Source organism: Pteropus medius, unplaced genomic scaffold (genome assembly GCF_902729225.1).
Source record: "Pteropus medius unplaced genomic scaffold, Ma_sr-lr_union100, whole genome shotgun sequence".
NCBI classification, from domain to species: Eukaryota; Metazoa; Chordata; class Mammalia; order Chiroptera; family Pteropodidae; genus Pteropus; species Pteropus medius.
Window position 1 is genome coordinate 13,539,893 of NW_024347788.1, and position 14,506 is coordinate 13,554,398.

Sequence of the window (14,506 nt, forward strand, 5' to 3'; positions counted from 1 at the left end):
AGGCCGGGCAGCACAAGGCTGGGGGTGGGCAGGCCAGGCAGCACAAGGCCAGTGGGTGGTGGATGGAGACACTACTCGTCTGCGTGTGGACCTGCAGCCCCAGCCAGGGCAGAGCCTCGTCCTTGGCTCCGAGGGGCCCACAGAGGCATTTGATTGGGACTGATGTGGCCAGAGCTGCCTTTTTAGGTTACCTGGCATCAGGGTGGACAGGGCACCGGAAAGGTGGGTCAGACGGATGGTGGGTGCCCCCGGAGGGAACCGAGCAAGAGCCATGGCTAGTGGCCACGACGCTGCCACAGCCACGCAGAGGAAGAGCAGCACCACCGTGGCCACCGCCACCAGCTGCCCTCTGCGCCAGGCAACCTTGGGGGCCGTCCGGGAGGTCTCTGCCACAGAAGCGCACGGCCTGCACCTTGGTCGGTTGCCACGATGACCTGCCCACCACCGGCCCCCGCCCCCACCCAGACTCTGCCGACTCCACAGGGCACCCCCGGCCCCTCTCACCTCAGCACTCGGCAGGACGGGTCCCTGGGGCCACCAAAGTTCACCGTGTCCCTCGTGCCGGGGATGCCCGTTCACACACACCGAGTTTCTGACCCGGGGCCTCGAGCCCACGTGGCACCTTCGTGAGAAGCAGAAGAGGCCACGCCTGCCCCGTGTGCTCACACGGTCATAATAAAACACAAAGCCGGACGCCTGTGCGCAGGGCTCAGCCTGCACGACGGCACTCGGCCGCTAAGTCTGTCCGCTCCTGCGACACGGAGCCGCCCTCTCAGCCCCCGGGTCTCACGGTGCCCGCAGCAAAACTCCCGCAGGCCGCACCCTTCCGAACACGCCCTTCACCTCCTGGTCCTCATCTGCCCCTAGAGACCGCAGCGCCCGCCCGCAGCCAAAGGGAGAGCATTTTCTCCCGCAGGCCCGTGAGGGAAGGCGGAGCAGACAGGAAGTCCATAAGGCAACACCAGCCTCAGACAACACGTCAGACCGTGGACTTGACAGACACGTACAAAGCATCCTGCCCAAAACAACAATACGCGTCCTTCTCAACGGCACACGCAACCTTCCCCACGGGGAGCACCATGGGCCACAAAATAAGTCTCAATAAATCTAAGGAGACCGAAAAACCAAGCGCCTTTTCCGACCACAAAGGTATCAAACCAGAAACCAAACACAGGGAGAAAACAGGAAATATCAGAAATATGTGGGGATTGCGCAGCATCCCACTGAAAAACCAAAGGGCCAATGAACAAATCAAGAGAAATAAAAAATACCTGAGACAAATGAAAACACAAAATACCGAAACTCGAGGGATACAGCAGAAGCAGCCCCAGGAGGGAAGTTCGCAGCGATAAATGCCGAACCAAGAAACCTCTCAAACAAACCACCTCACTTCGCAGCTCAAGGATCTAGAGAAATAAACAAAGCCCGAAATGAGCAGAAGGGAAGCAACAGCAAAGGGCAGGACAGACACAAATAAAAAGAGACTCAGAAGATAGTAGAAAACACCGATGAATCTAAGAGCTGGATTTTGAAAAGAGAAACAAAATTTACAATGGCGACGAAAAGAAAAAATCTAGGAATAAATTTACCCAAGGTGAAAGATCTGTGTACTGAAAACGATAAGACATTGATGAAATAAACTGAGAAAGACACAAATAAATAGAAAGGGATCTCATGCTCGTGGATTGGAACGGTTAGTATTGTTAAAATGTCTATGTTCCAAGGCAATCTACAGATTCAGGGTAATCCCTATCAAAATTCCAATGGCACTTTTCACAGAAATAGATCAAACAATCCTGAAATGTATATGGAACCACAGAAGACCCTGACTAGCCAATCTCGAGGAATAAAAGTTGGAGGCATCGCGCTACCTGGTATCAAACCATACAAGGCTAAAGCAACCGGAACAGCATGGCGCCCCCAAAAAACAGACACGCAGGCCAAGGGAACAGAACCGAGAGCCCAGAAATAAACCCACACACATCGGCCCATTAATCTCTGACAAAGGAGGCAGGAATATACAGTGCGGTGAAGACAGTCTCTTTAGTAAGTGGTGCTGGGAAAACTGGACACCTACACGCAGAGGATGAAGCTGCACCCCTCCCAAACGGCATCCGTGGAAATCGACTCGGAATGGGCCAAAAGACTCAAACGTGAGGCCTGACCCCACAGAACTCCTAGAGAAAACAGGCGATAAGCTCCGTGGCATTGGTCTTGGTGATGATTTTTCGGATCTGACACCAAAAGCAAAAGCAACAAAAGCAAAAATGAATCATGAGACCACATCAAACCGAAAAGCTTCTGCACAGGGAAGGAAACCATGAGCAAACGAAAAGGCAGCCCGCTGGATGGGGAGAGGACCTGCGAATCAGACCTGACGAGGCGCCAACGTCCAAAACACACGAAGAACTGAAGTGCCTCGACAACGACAAAAACGATCCGGTTTAAAGATGGGCAGAGGATCCGAACTGAGGTTTTTCAGAGACGTACGACGGCCAACAGACACACGAAAAGATGCTCAACATGGCTAATCATCAGAGAAACGCGAATCGAAACCACGATGAGGTGTCGCCTCGCACCTGTCAGAATGGCATCAGGAAAAAGACGAAAAATAACAAATTTTGGTGAGGATGTGGAAATTTAAGTTGGCGCTGCCAGAATGGAAAACAGTTCCTCCAAAAACTGAAAACAGGCCGCCACACGGCCCGGCAGCCCCTCCTCCGGTGTGTGTCCGTAAGAAACGAGGGCGCTCCCTCGAGAAGACGCACACACCCCTGCGTGCGCAGCAGTGCCGGGGACCGGCACCGAGACACAGAAACAACGTGAGCGTCCGTGGGACGAGGTGGTGCACGTGGACAACGGGCCACCACGCGGCCACGACCATGGGCGACAACGTGCACAGACCCGGAGGGCGTTATGCTGAGTGAAATAAGTCAGACAGGAGAAGACAAATGTCACGTGATGTCACTTACACGTGGAATCAGAAAAAACAAACAGCCCACGGAGAACACGCTGCTGGACGCCACAGGCGGGCGGGGCACGCGCGGGGGCCGAATGGTGCGAACTCCCAGGTACGAGAGAAACATGTCCTGGGGTGCGGCGGGCAGCGTGGGGACGACGGTGGGTCGCAAACTCCCCCCCAGACACAACCCCGTCGCCAGCTCCAGCGGGAAAGGCCGCCAGTGCCCAGGCAGGAACCGCGCACCTGCTCCCGCCTGCCCAGGACAAAGCAAGAGCGAGTCCCCCTCTGTCCCTTTCTCTCAGTCCCAGTCGGCAGGTCCCATTAGCTCCTCCTCCAGAATCCGTCCAGAATCTCGTGACTAGCTGCCTTGCTCCCGCCTGGCCACCTGCCCGGTCCACACCGCCTCCCGCGCTAAGCCGAGCCACAGTAACGCCTCATGCTGGCCTCCCTGCCTCTGCCCCTGCGCCCCGCCCCGTAACCTGTGACCAGGATGGCCCGCTGACACGGGATCGGACCTGCTCACGGCCATGCGATGGCTCCTGCCGGTCTGCTGCCTCCCCGAGGTCACGTCCCACAGTCCACGACACGCACAGGGCTCCACCACGGGCCTGCTCACTGCCCCGGACAGGCCTACACACCGGGCCTCGGTGTGCGCCGTTCCGTCTGCCCAGACGCCCTTGCCATGCCTGTCGCTCCGTCCGCCTTCACTCGAACATGACCTCCTCTGTGGGCCCTCCCCGGCTGGCGGCCCTGGCCACCAGCCCTGTCTCCTCTTCGCTCTGCCCTTCTGGGTTATCATCTCCCCCGATGCCGGACAGCACTTGGCCTGCAAGGGCCGCTCCCCAGCCCCAGGCCGCTGCTTGCTTGGTACTGGGCACCTGTTGGACGCTCCCTGAACACCTGTCAAAGTAGCAAGTCATCCCGGACGCGTCAGAGCCGTGCCATGTGACCACATGGACATGTCCCATTTGTGAACAGATTGTTCCTAGGTTACTTTTCTGTAAGTGAAAACTTCATTTTAAAAACGGACGAGAATGAAGTGACATTAAACCCGTTTCCTCGGGGGAGAAGCTGAAGCCTGAAACGACGGCCTGGCCCGGAGCTGGGGAAAGGTGCGCATGGGAGCCGCAAAGTCGCAGCACAGACGGGGCCCTGGAGGGGGCCACAGCCGGCGGCAGCCCCCACCCTCCGTGCCAGGTGACAGCGTCCATGCACCCCTGCACCGCGGGGACGGACGCTGAGAGTCACTGCTCCCCAGGCGGCTCGGAGAAAAGTGCTCCTGCTGGCTGAGCCCAGAACCCACACAGGTGACACAGCCGAGTGGGACCCGAACCAGGGCCCCAGCAGGCGCCTCCCACCGCCCTGTCGAGTCAGCACTGGAGTCACTGCAGGAACCACCTTCGTCACTTCTGCAGCAGGCGGGCTGGCCAGCCCCAGAGCTCGAGGGACGCAGCACGCAGCCTCCCCACACGGAGCCACCGCCCGCGGGAGCCTGGCCTCGACGCCCCAGCTGCCTGAGCCAACCGGCCGGCCAGGCCCAGACCTGCCCACACCGCAAGTGAAAAGACACGCCAAACACACCGAATTCTTTCCGCTGGAGCTCGGCGCTTAGGGGCGAAGCTGCTGGCCTGGGAACGCGGCCATCGTCCACTCCGGGATCCCTGGGTTGGATGCCACTGGCCCCCAAAGGGATCCTGACCTGGCTGTTCCGCACAGCCCAAGCCTTCAGGCCACTCTGCCCCCAGGCTGAAGTAGGACAGAGCCTGGCTCCAGCAGCGACATCCAAGGGGCTGGTCGTGCTGGAACCTGCCTATGTCCCTCCAAAGACCCAGCCCTCGCACCCCGGCTTGGAACCGTCGCTCAGATCGGCAGGGGTGCTGTGTCAGCCTAAATGCTCCCATTCCAGTTCGCTTTTCTCGTGGTCCTTAAAATCAGAAGCCAGGCTGAAGTCGCCAATCTATTTCCCCAGCAGAGAAATAAGGCGAATAATAGACTAAAACGGAAAGTGCTCACAGCGCTCTGCGTGCACATCAGCCCGTAACTGCCGCCCGATGCCGCGCCCGATGCCGGCGCTGACGCTGACGCCCGACGCGATGCCGATGCCGACGCCCGACAGCGCCGATGCCCACGCCGATGCCGATGCCGACGCCAATGCCGACGCGCACACAGAGGCACACGCCCGGGTGTGTGTCTGACTTCGGCGTTCGAATGTCCTCATCGCGATGACGACGTCCAAGCGTGAGGGTCTGGTTCCCCACGGACAGCGTGCCTCAGAGCCGCCTGTGCCTGCGCCCTGCGGGGTCCTGACCCTCTCCCGCAGCCGTCCGTGTACCCAGGCGCTGCTTTTGCTTTCTTCACGAATTCCCCACTTCGAGAGCCCCAAGTGACTCCCTGAGCCCAGATTTTGGAGCCTAGAATTTGTCACCAGGTAAACCAGCCCCCTTGCGGGAAGCTGGCTTAGCACAAGACACCACGAGCTTGGGGACAATTTAAAGTACAGCCTCTCCACTTCTCCCCGTGATGACAGCCATCACATGGCTGTCGTAGCTTTGATACTACATTTTACTTCCGGTAGAATTAGTGAACGACTCTAGTAAATATCTTCTAGTATCACAAAGTGGTGGATGGAAGACAAAAGCTTAAAAAAATCGAATACCTTTTAAAAGTCTTTTTAAACGTCGCTTAATAACAATGTAAAACATCAGCGACCCACGAGCAGCCCTTCCTGCTGGCCGGTAGGCATTACGTCCATGACGGAAGGGAGAACAGGAATGCCGGTGACTGGTCGTTTTCATCAAAATTTTGAAAACTCACATACAAAAGCAGATCGAGAAGTGAAAACAAACGTCTAAGCGTGGTGACTTCGGAAAGGCTGAACCGGGGCTGGGAAGGACAGGCGATGAGGAGTGTGATGGGGGGGCCCGGGGCGGGGGAGGGGTCCTTTGCCAGCTCTGCACCTGTGCCTTACCTGTTCTCAGGCAGGGCCCACTCACGGCCGTCACCTGTCACACGGGATGCACAGCCACCCCCTAGAGCTGGCCCTTCCCCACGCCCCTGCAGAATGCACGCTGGCCTTGTCAGGTTTCCCTAGACCCAGAATTCCCTCCTCGTCCCCCCAAAATCACGCTTCCAGAAGGCTGAACCGAGCTGCACTCCAGCCTCACGAGTGTCTTACACCTACGACCCCGTCCTGCTCCACTCCGCTCACCTTTCAACCTGTGCAAACCACAAACGGCGCGCGAATTACACATTCGCCAGCCCTGGAGATCTCGATCAGAATTTTCCATTGCCTTGTGCAATGAGAGAGGGGGGTTCTAACGCTTTACGGTGACGCTTTTGACAAAACTGCCGCTCGCAGAGTAGAGCAGCCGAAGTCGCGGCACGTTCATCTCGCTCTAACTCACACAGCACATTTTAGTTCAAAAAGCATTTCAAACCGTTGCCTTCCAGCAATTTCCTGGGCAAACTCAAGTTCTGTGGTCTGCCCTGACTCACCTGGGGTCAGGGGACAGTTCCAGAACACAGCCCAGGGCTCCTGGCCGAGCCACCAGCCGCCAGAGGCTTCTGACCAGAATTCCCAGAGTTTACTTCGCCACGAAAACGCTGCGGAGAAAATATGCACACCAAAATATCAATGATGAAATTGGTAAAACTAGAAAGTCAACTTAAGAGCTCAGCTTTGAAAAGGAGAAAAGCTATTTTGAGTAACTTTGAATTTTACCTCTTCCCTAATTGTCTATAACTCCCTTGGAAACATCAATCAATTATGAAATAGCACCTGAGAACAATGACTTCTTACTGGCAAAGAATCAGGGACATCCGTGTCTGTGAATCCTGCGACCTAACTGCAGATGCTGGCCATTAAGTCACATCCTGGGGCCAATAACTGCTATTTGAGCTCAAGGGACAAATATTTTTAAACTACACAAACAGTAAGTTATTTCCTGTAAGAGATGTTCAAAATATATTTTTAAGCAATAAAAGGACAGTGAAAATGTTATGTCTTGCAGTGTTCCACCTGGAAGGAAGTTAACTCCTGCACAAAATCCAAACTACTGGCGGCGACTTGACTCAGCAGCTCAGCCAGAGAAAACAATAAAAGCCTCCTGCACTCTGAGTGAAGAGAATTCTTATCTGTAGCAAAAGTTAGTAACTGAAGTGGTTACTGCGCTGCACCAAATATGTCTTCTGCTTCCCAGGACATTCACACCCCATTAAAAGCAAAGACATTTACTCAGAACTCTGAGCTCAACACTCAGGGTCCCGCAGAGGAAGAAGTGTCTCCAGAGGGGTTGAAGCTAGGCCCCTGCTGACCAGCGGCCGCAGCGCACCCCTACTTCAGCTTCCGCAGCAGGTAGACCCCGCAGAGGAAAACGCACCCAGGTTTTTAGCCGTAGCTGTCTTCCTCCTATAGCCAGCCAAGACTTCTGCCTCTATAGGAAACTCTGAACCCCTGCGCCCCACACAAACAATTCGACTGCTCCTCGTGGGGCTACGGCGGGTCGGTTTTACCCCAGCCAGCCGCCCCCTACCCGGGGTCCCTCCTGCACATTCCTACCTGTCCTCGCAGTTTCGGCCCCATCACCCTTATCCCCAGGGGACAAGGGCACCCCGCTGAAGATGGGGGCTGCTCCCAGGGCCTGACCGAATACCTGCCCTGTCTGTGCCAGGGGGAACGGGGGCACGCGCCAAAGTTGGGGGGCTGCTCGCGCCCCCCGTCACCTGCACTGCCTGTGCTCGGAGGCCGGGGACAGCTCGCTGAAGTGAGAAGCTGCCCGTGGACCCTATTACCTGCAACGTCTGTGCCTGCGGAAAGGGGGCACCCTGCTTAAGTTGGGGTGCTGCCCGGGACCCGCGCTCACCCGGCCTGGACCCTCGCTTCCCCGCCTTCGCCTCACACCGGGCCCGCACTCACCCCGCCGGTACCCCAGCCGCGTCCCTCCGAGCGCCCCTCTCCCAGCCCCGCGTCCGCCGCCCGAGGATGCGCTCGGGCCCCACCCACGGAGGGGCAGCCCCACCCCCACCCGTGATTGGCCGGCCTGGACCCTGCCAGGAGCCCATTGGCTGCAGCGCCTGCCCGTCCCCGGCCGCGCCCCGCCCTCGCGCCCGCGCATTCCTGCGAGGCCACGTGGCCGCCCGCGGCGCCCGCCCCCCCACCCCGCCCGGCCCAACGCCCCGCCCGGCCGCGCACGCGAGGGCAGGGGGCGCGGGCCCGAGCGCAGGTCCCTTCCCCGCGGACCCTCGGGCTGCTCCGATGGGGGCAGGGGGCGCGGGAACCACCACCCCCAGAGCGTCCGCCCCTTCCGTCCGCGAAGCGGCCGGGCCAGCGGGGCCTTCCTGGCTGGTCAGAAGGTCAGCTGCGCTCAGGCGCGCCAAGTCCTGGGCGTTTGGAATTGCACTGATTTCACACGGTTCCGAGACAACTTTCGAAGCTTGCTGCTGACCGGAAGCGATCGTGGGCCCGGTGCCTGTCCAGCGAACATCAGCCCTAGAATCCCGCAGCTCGCAGCGTGGAAGAGCCGAAGGTGCTGTAAGAGGCAGAGCTTCACCTGGTTCCACCCTTGGGTGCACAGTGCTGCTCAGCCTAAAAGCATCTGGACGCCGAGCCCGTGGGGTTGAAGTGCGTGCACATGCTTGGTCCTGCCCAGAAACGGGTGTGCAGGATCCGGGGACCCAGTCGCCCTTCTGTGCCCTGGAGCGTTTACTTTGTAATTTAAAAAGGAAACAAGAAATTGTTATAGTTACTACTCAAGGGACAAATGTGAGACAAAAGCGTCTTTAACAAGAATACAAAGAAGCCAAAGCACATCTAAGGAATGTCACCCGGTCCCTGGTCAACCGTTAACAGATGTGTCAGCAGCTACTGGACTCCTGTCCCTTATGCCCACATCACTGAATCCAGAAGCGATTCAAAGTCAGAATTTTAGGGAGCTCTAATCCAGGGGACCCCAACCCCTGGGGCTGAGGACGGTGCCTGTCGGTGCCTGGTAGAGCAGGCCGCACAGCAGGAGGTGGGCTAGCCAGCCAAGGGTCATCCTTATCTGCGGCCGCTCCCCGGCTCCTGAATCTCCGCCTCAGCTCCACCTCAGGTCATCAGGCGTTGGATTCTGTTAGGAGCACCGGTCCCTGGTGCCACAAAGGTTGGGGACCCCTACTCTAATTCCCTTCGCTTGGCTCACAGAACACAAAATAGCTAAATGTCACAAAACCAGCTTAAACATTAAGCTCCCTTAAAGCTCCTGTACTCTGTGAAAGTTCTTTCCTGCAAATTCTGACATAAATCACAGCTAACTTGTAAAGGCTACAAAGGTTAGGAAACCGCAGGGAAGGGAACATTCTAGCAGGTTCGTCGCCGGCATTTGCTCATTTTATGGAAATGGACCGAGCGACTTATAAGTACCATTTTGAACCTGTCTCACAGCACACAGCTGCAAAGAGACCAGAGCATGAATCAGTCAGAAAAGCTATTTCTCCTCAGTGGCTTTAATATCAAAAATTACTTTAGTCTCTATTCCCAGGGTTGAGTGCCTTACTCTAAGGTCTTCGACCCAGTCAGTTATCTTCACGGTCATGGCCGCACAAGAAAATCCCGACACGCGTGTTTTCTGGTCCAAAAGAACAGAAGCCAGGAGGAAGCACATGTCATACCACGTGGGGTTAAACAAGGGGTCTGGAGTCAATTTGGGGATCCCACTCTGGGTTCTGACACTTAGAAAACCCTGTGTGACTTACACAAGTCTCTGAGTTTCCATCTAACCATCTAGAAAAATGTGACTAATAGAGCACAGGTAAGTTTAAAAGGGAGAACTATACAAAACCCCGCTGTGGAGTCTGGCCAGAGCCACCAGAATCATTTGGGTCCACCTTTTTTTTCCTTTTCAAAAGAAAGAAAACATATTGAATCACTTTTTCTAATAGATGGCTCACAAGATTGTTTTCAAAAACTGAAGATTGAGAAGCTGCTATGGCATCATCATTTTTTACCAAGAAATCATTGTTTTTGGACCCGTGGGGACGATGCAGTGGCACCGTGATGAGCAGAAGTATGGAGTGCAGCATCCGCCTTCCCACAGCGGCCGGACCGAGCCCTGGGCTCAGGGCCACCGGAAAGGACCGCCGGGTGGAACCACAGGGCGAGGCCACCGGCTGGGACTGGGGCACAAGGACCCACGGCTTCCGAGGTGACCCCGTGTCCTCACAGAGGTGGCACCGTCTTCCGTGCTCCCTGGCATGGCAAACGTCAAGGCTTCCATTCTGGCTCCCTCTGACCCATGAGGTAGTTAGAAAAGTCAGGCGTAATTCAAACATTTAGAGACTTTCTGATTTTCTCTGTATCACAACCACGGCTTAATTCTAGACAATGTGGTGAGCCTGATTCAAGCCCTCGAGAGTCTGGCCTGGAGAGCGGTCCTGCCCGGGGGAGCCCACTCCCCAGAGAGCTGGCCTCGGCCTCCCCACCCCCATAAGCCAACTCCTCGTGACGAGTCTCGCATGTGTGCTTCCTAGTGGCTGCCCTGCTTTGTGCCCCTGGCCCAGAGCCCAACCCACAGATCCCGTCACTGGAACTGAGGTAACAGCCTTAGGAGAGAGGGCCCGGCTCCCGGCTGTGGGAACTCAGTGCGCGGTGCGCCCAGGTGGGCGGGCAGACGGGCTTTGGGACTGGACCTCCGGGCTCAGGACTCTGGGCGACCCTGGACGCTGTGGCCCCTCCACCAAGCCTCGAGTTCGCACCTGTAAACAGGGTTCATGGCAGTGCCAGCCCAGGTGCCCTGGGGCGTGAGGCGGCAATGTGGCTGTGGCACACGCCTGCCTGGCACGCTGCCCAGAGCAAGTACAAGTGTTTGCTGACACTCACGCCAGTGGTCAAGTGACTGTCAACACGGGACTTCACCCAGGGCCACTCGATCAGTCCCGAGTGAAGCCCAGGGAGGCCGACGTCGCTGGGGCAGGGCCGGCTTCAGACGGGCAGAGGACACGTGTGCTGCTGAGCAGGGCAGGACGCTCCGGGTGCCCCTGGCCGCAGTCACAGGACGCCGGGCCACTGCCCCATCTGCGGGCTCCAGCCGCGGGGCTGGAGGCGTCATCTGGGCCTCCCCGGCCCCAAACACAGGGCTGGACGGAGGGAGCCCGAGGGGGGCCGTGAAACAGGCCAGGCCCCGTCGAGGCCTGTCCTTCCCGCACGTCCGGCCCCAGCTCGGCCTCTCCGGCAGGTCCCCTGAGCCTGCAGACTTGGCCCCCGGGTCTGCGTGCCCGCCCCGCGCACCGCACCCAGGGACAAAGCACTCGCCAGGAGACAGTGCAGCCACCTGGGCACGTGCTGGGCGAGAGGAGGCCGCAGGCCCACTCGGAACGGTCACACCAGGCGCGGCCTGAACCCACAGGCGCCGGGGGCCCGGCCCTCACGGAGGCGCCCCCCGCAAACCACTCGGCTGCTGGCGTGCTGTACGGTCCTTTCCACTTGGAGGGGCTGTCACGGCCGACAGGAGCAGCTCCTGAGCGGCTGGTCCTTGTGGAGGGGCTGGCGCTGGCCTTGCGGTGCGGGCCGACGGCCGGACTCACGCGCTGGACTTGGGTTCTGCACGGTTGATCGTAGGCAGGGAGGGACTCCTCGACAAAGCCGTTAAAATTACAGACCTGAAGAGCCCGGGCGGCTGGCCGTGGTGCCGCCCCTGTCCCCGTGCCTGAGTCTGTCAGAGCCACCGTCTCCCACACCTCGTCAGGCAGATTCTCGATTTTCACGCTCGCCTCATGGGGACTCTGGTTGACGTGCTCACATGTGAGGCAGGATTGGGGTTTAGGATCCAATAGCTATAAACAGCTTCCCACGTGCGTGACTGTCTGTGGGAAGCCGGGAGGTGGGGACAAGCACGTGAGATCCAGGGCTGCCATGAACCCATGAACCACAGGACGTCGACACTGCCGTCCGCCTGCTCCATGCCCCGTGCTGAGGGCAGCGCTCAGCTGGGAGACTTGAGGCTCCCGCCCCCCGTCTCCCGCCCGTGCCCAGGGCAGCTGCCTGGTGGCGTGCGGCTCTGCCGGCCTTCGCGAACACGGACACTGTGCCCCTGCCTCGAGGGCGCCATGGCCAAAACGCCGGGCAGAGAAAGCGTGTGGCGTCCAGGACGGGACGTGCACAGACGGGAGCGGCCAGGAGGTGGGTCCGACGCGGCCGCCCCCACCAGGCAACCACACCCGCCTTCCCTGGAGGCTCAGGTGGTCCCAGGGGGCTCGTCCTTGACGAGGGCTCCCGGGGGGTCCCTAGCACTCACACGTCCCACAGCAGGTCACTGTGGGGGCTGCACCTTCACCCCAGAAGACCGAGGGCACGTTCCGAGCCCTCTCGACATGACCGACAGGGAGTGTCAGGCTGCTGAGCTGGCAGTGCTGGTGGCTGGGAGGGGAGCCCCACACAGTCCTGAGTACGAGGCCACTTTCTCAGATCCCCGGGGGGGACAGGCTGCTCCCTCCACCCACCCAGACCAAAGAGGCACTGGGAGAGGGAGGAAGGGCAGATGAGACGGAGGAGGAGAGGGGAGGGCCTGGGACCAGGCCCCAGGGCCAGAGCACTGTTGCGGTTGAGATGGCCCTGCCACCCGGTGCGGGAGGGGCATTGTCCCCGGGGACACAGGGACCCTTTTGTTCCCAGCACTGGCAACAATGAGGAGCTGTGTCCTCGCTGTGCTCCTTGTGGTGGGCAGAGGGGAGAAGGCGGAGCTGTCCAGGGCAAGCAGCTCCCAGCCAGGGGCCCGGCACCCTGAGGGCAGGCGGGGTGAGGGGCCTGTGGGTGCCTCTGGGGCACAGCAGGCTGGGGCCAGAGGAGGGGGGGCCACCAAGGGCAAAGTCTCTGTTCATACAGGGTGGGCCCCTGGGCCAGCTCCCTCCCCTCCCCACCCCTTGGCCTTCTGCCCCCCCCATCTCCCCCACCTGCACAGAGTCTCTGGCACGACCTTTGGGGAGCCGGAGCTGAGAAGGAATGTCAAAGGGCAGAGGGCGTGGAGGAGGCGTGTGGGTGATCTAGAAAGCTCTTTCCTGCTCCCGCCCAGAACAAGCTCCAATTCTCGGGGCCTTCGGTGAGCGTGGGCGTCTCGGCGCCTGCGCCGGCCGCAGGAACTGCTGCGGTGTGAGGCCCGCTGGGTGGGGACCCATTCGGGGCTCTCTGCTGGCGAGGCGCAGGCGTCCGGGGCCCCCATTCCCACGTGGCAGAGGCTCGGCAGGGGGCCCCGGCCACGCTGCTACCTGAGGACCCTCGGGAAGAGCCCAGGGAGGCCAGCGAAGGGGGCGGGCGCGGGGACCAGCAGAGGGCGCGCGGCTGGCGGCCCCGTTCCTGGGCGTCTCTGCTTCATCTTCACGCCCTCGGCACTGGCCCCAACCTTGACCAAGCCCACCAGGCTGACCGCCAGCTTCACTGTCCTCTCAGTGTGACACTGACGCCCATCTGCCCCAGAAACAGAGGCCAAGGGGGCCCCGTGTCCACCCGGCCACACCCACAGTGACATGCAGCCTCAGCCAGTGTCCCCGCTCCTGCCCAAGGCCCTCTCGACAGCCGCGCTGGACTGGACTTTCCGGTCCGTCCTTATCTCAGCAAACGCCCGGGCCTCAGCACGGTGACCCCAGTTCAAGGTGGGCAGCGGGTCTGAACAGATGTTTGTCAAAGGCACACAGACGGCCAACGGACACACGAAAAGATGCTCAGCATCACTCATCAGCAGGGAAACGCAAATCGAAACCACAATGAGATGTCACCGTGCACCCGTCAGGCTGGCATCAGAAGAAACGCATCACCAAACAGGCGCTGGGAGGAGGAGGAGCAAAGGCGGCCGCGTGCGCTGCTGGCGGGGGCGTCCGATGGCGCGGCCTGCACGGCCACGCCGAGGTCGCTCGGAAATTCAAGACGCAAGTACCTTCCGCCCAGCTCCGCTCCCGGATCCTTATCTGAAGGAAATAAAACAGAATTTCAAAGAGACCGCTGCGCCCCAGTCCCCTGCGGCACATCCGCAAAGCCAGGACGCGGAAACTCCCGAGTGCCCCCCAAAGGGTAGATGCATGAAGAAGTCGGGGTTCAGCTGTACCACGGAATAGCGTTCAGTCATGGACAGGAATGGACCTCGAGGGCGCTGGGCTGAGCGAAGCCAGTCAGAGAGAGACAGACGGGCAACGCATGACGTCCTCACCCTGCAATCTGAAGGGTGCTGAGCCCCCGGGGGGGCTGCCGGGGCGAGGGCGGGGCGGGGGAGGGGAACGGGAGACGAGGTCAAAGGTGCCCATTTCCTGTCCTGAGGTAAGTCAGTCCTGGGCATGACCCGAGCACAGTGCCTGAAGTTCACGTTGCTTTGCCACACACTTGAAAGTCGTTAAGGGAATAGGTTTTGAAAGTCCCCATCACAAGAATAAAATCCATATTTACACGTGGTGATGGACGGTAACTAGACTTGTGGTCATTTCACAATGTACACGAACATCGAATTGTCATGTCGTGCCCCTGAAGCTAAGAGGATGTCATACTCCAGTTACACCTCAGTAAAGCCGTGAACCCAAAAAAGGTCA

The 14,506-nt window shown here is 59.2% G+C and overlaps 1 protein-coding gene across 1 annotated transcript in view; it reads right to left on the reverse strand.

The window, feature by feature from the left end:
• Nucleotides 1-7,964, reverse strand: part of ARHGEF10 (Rho guanine nucleotide exchange factor 10) — a 71,757-nt gene extending 63,793 nt beyond the window's left edge. The window contains exons 1-2 of the mRNA XM_039877343.1: nucleotides 7,878-7,964; nucleotides 6,458-6,565 (exon numbers count right to left, since the gene is read on the reverse strand). The gene's annotated coding sequence lies outside the window, so the exon portion shown is untranslated. The remainder of the gene's footprint in view (nucleotides 1-6,457; nucleotides 6,566-7,877) is intronic.
• Between the last annotated feature and the right edge of the window lie 6,542 nt (nucleotides 7,965-14,506).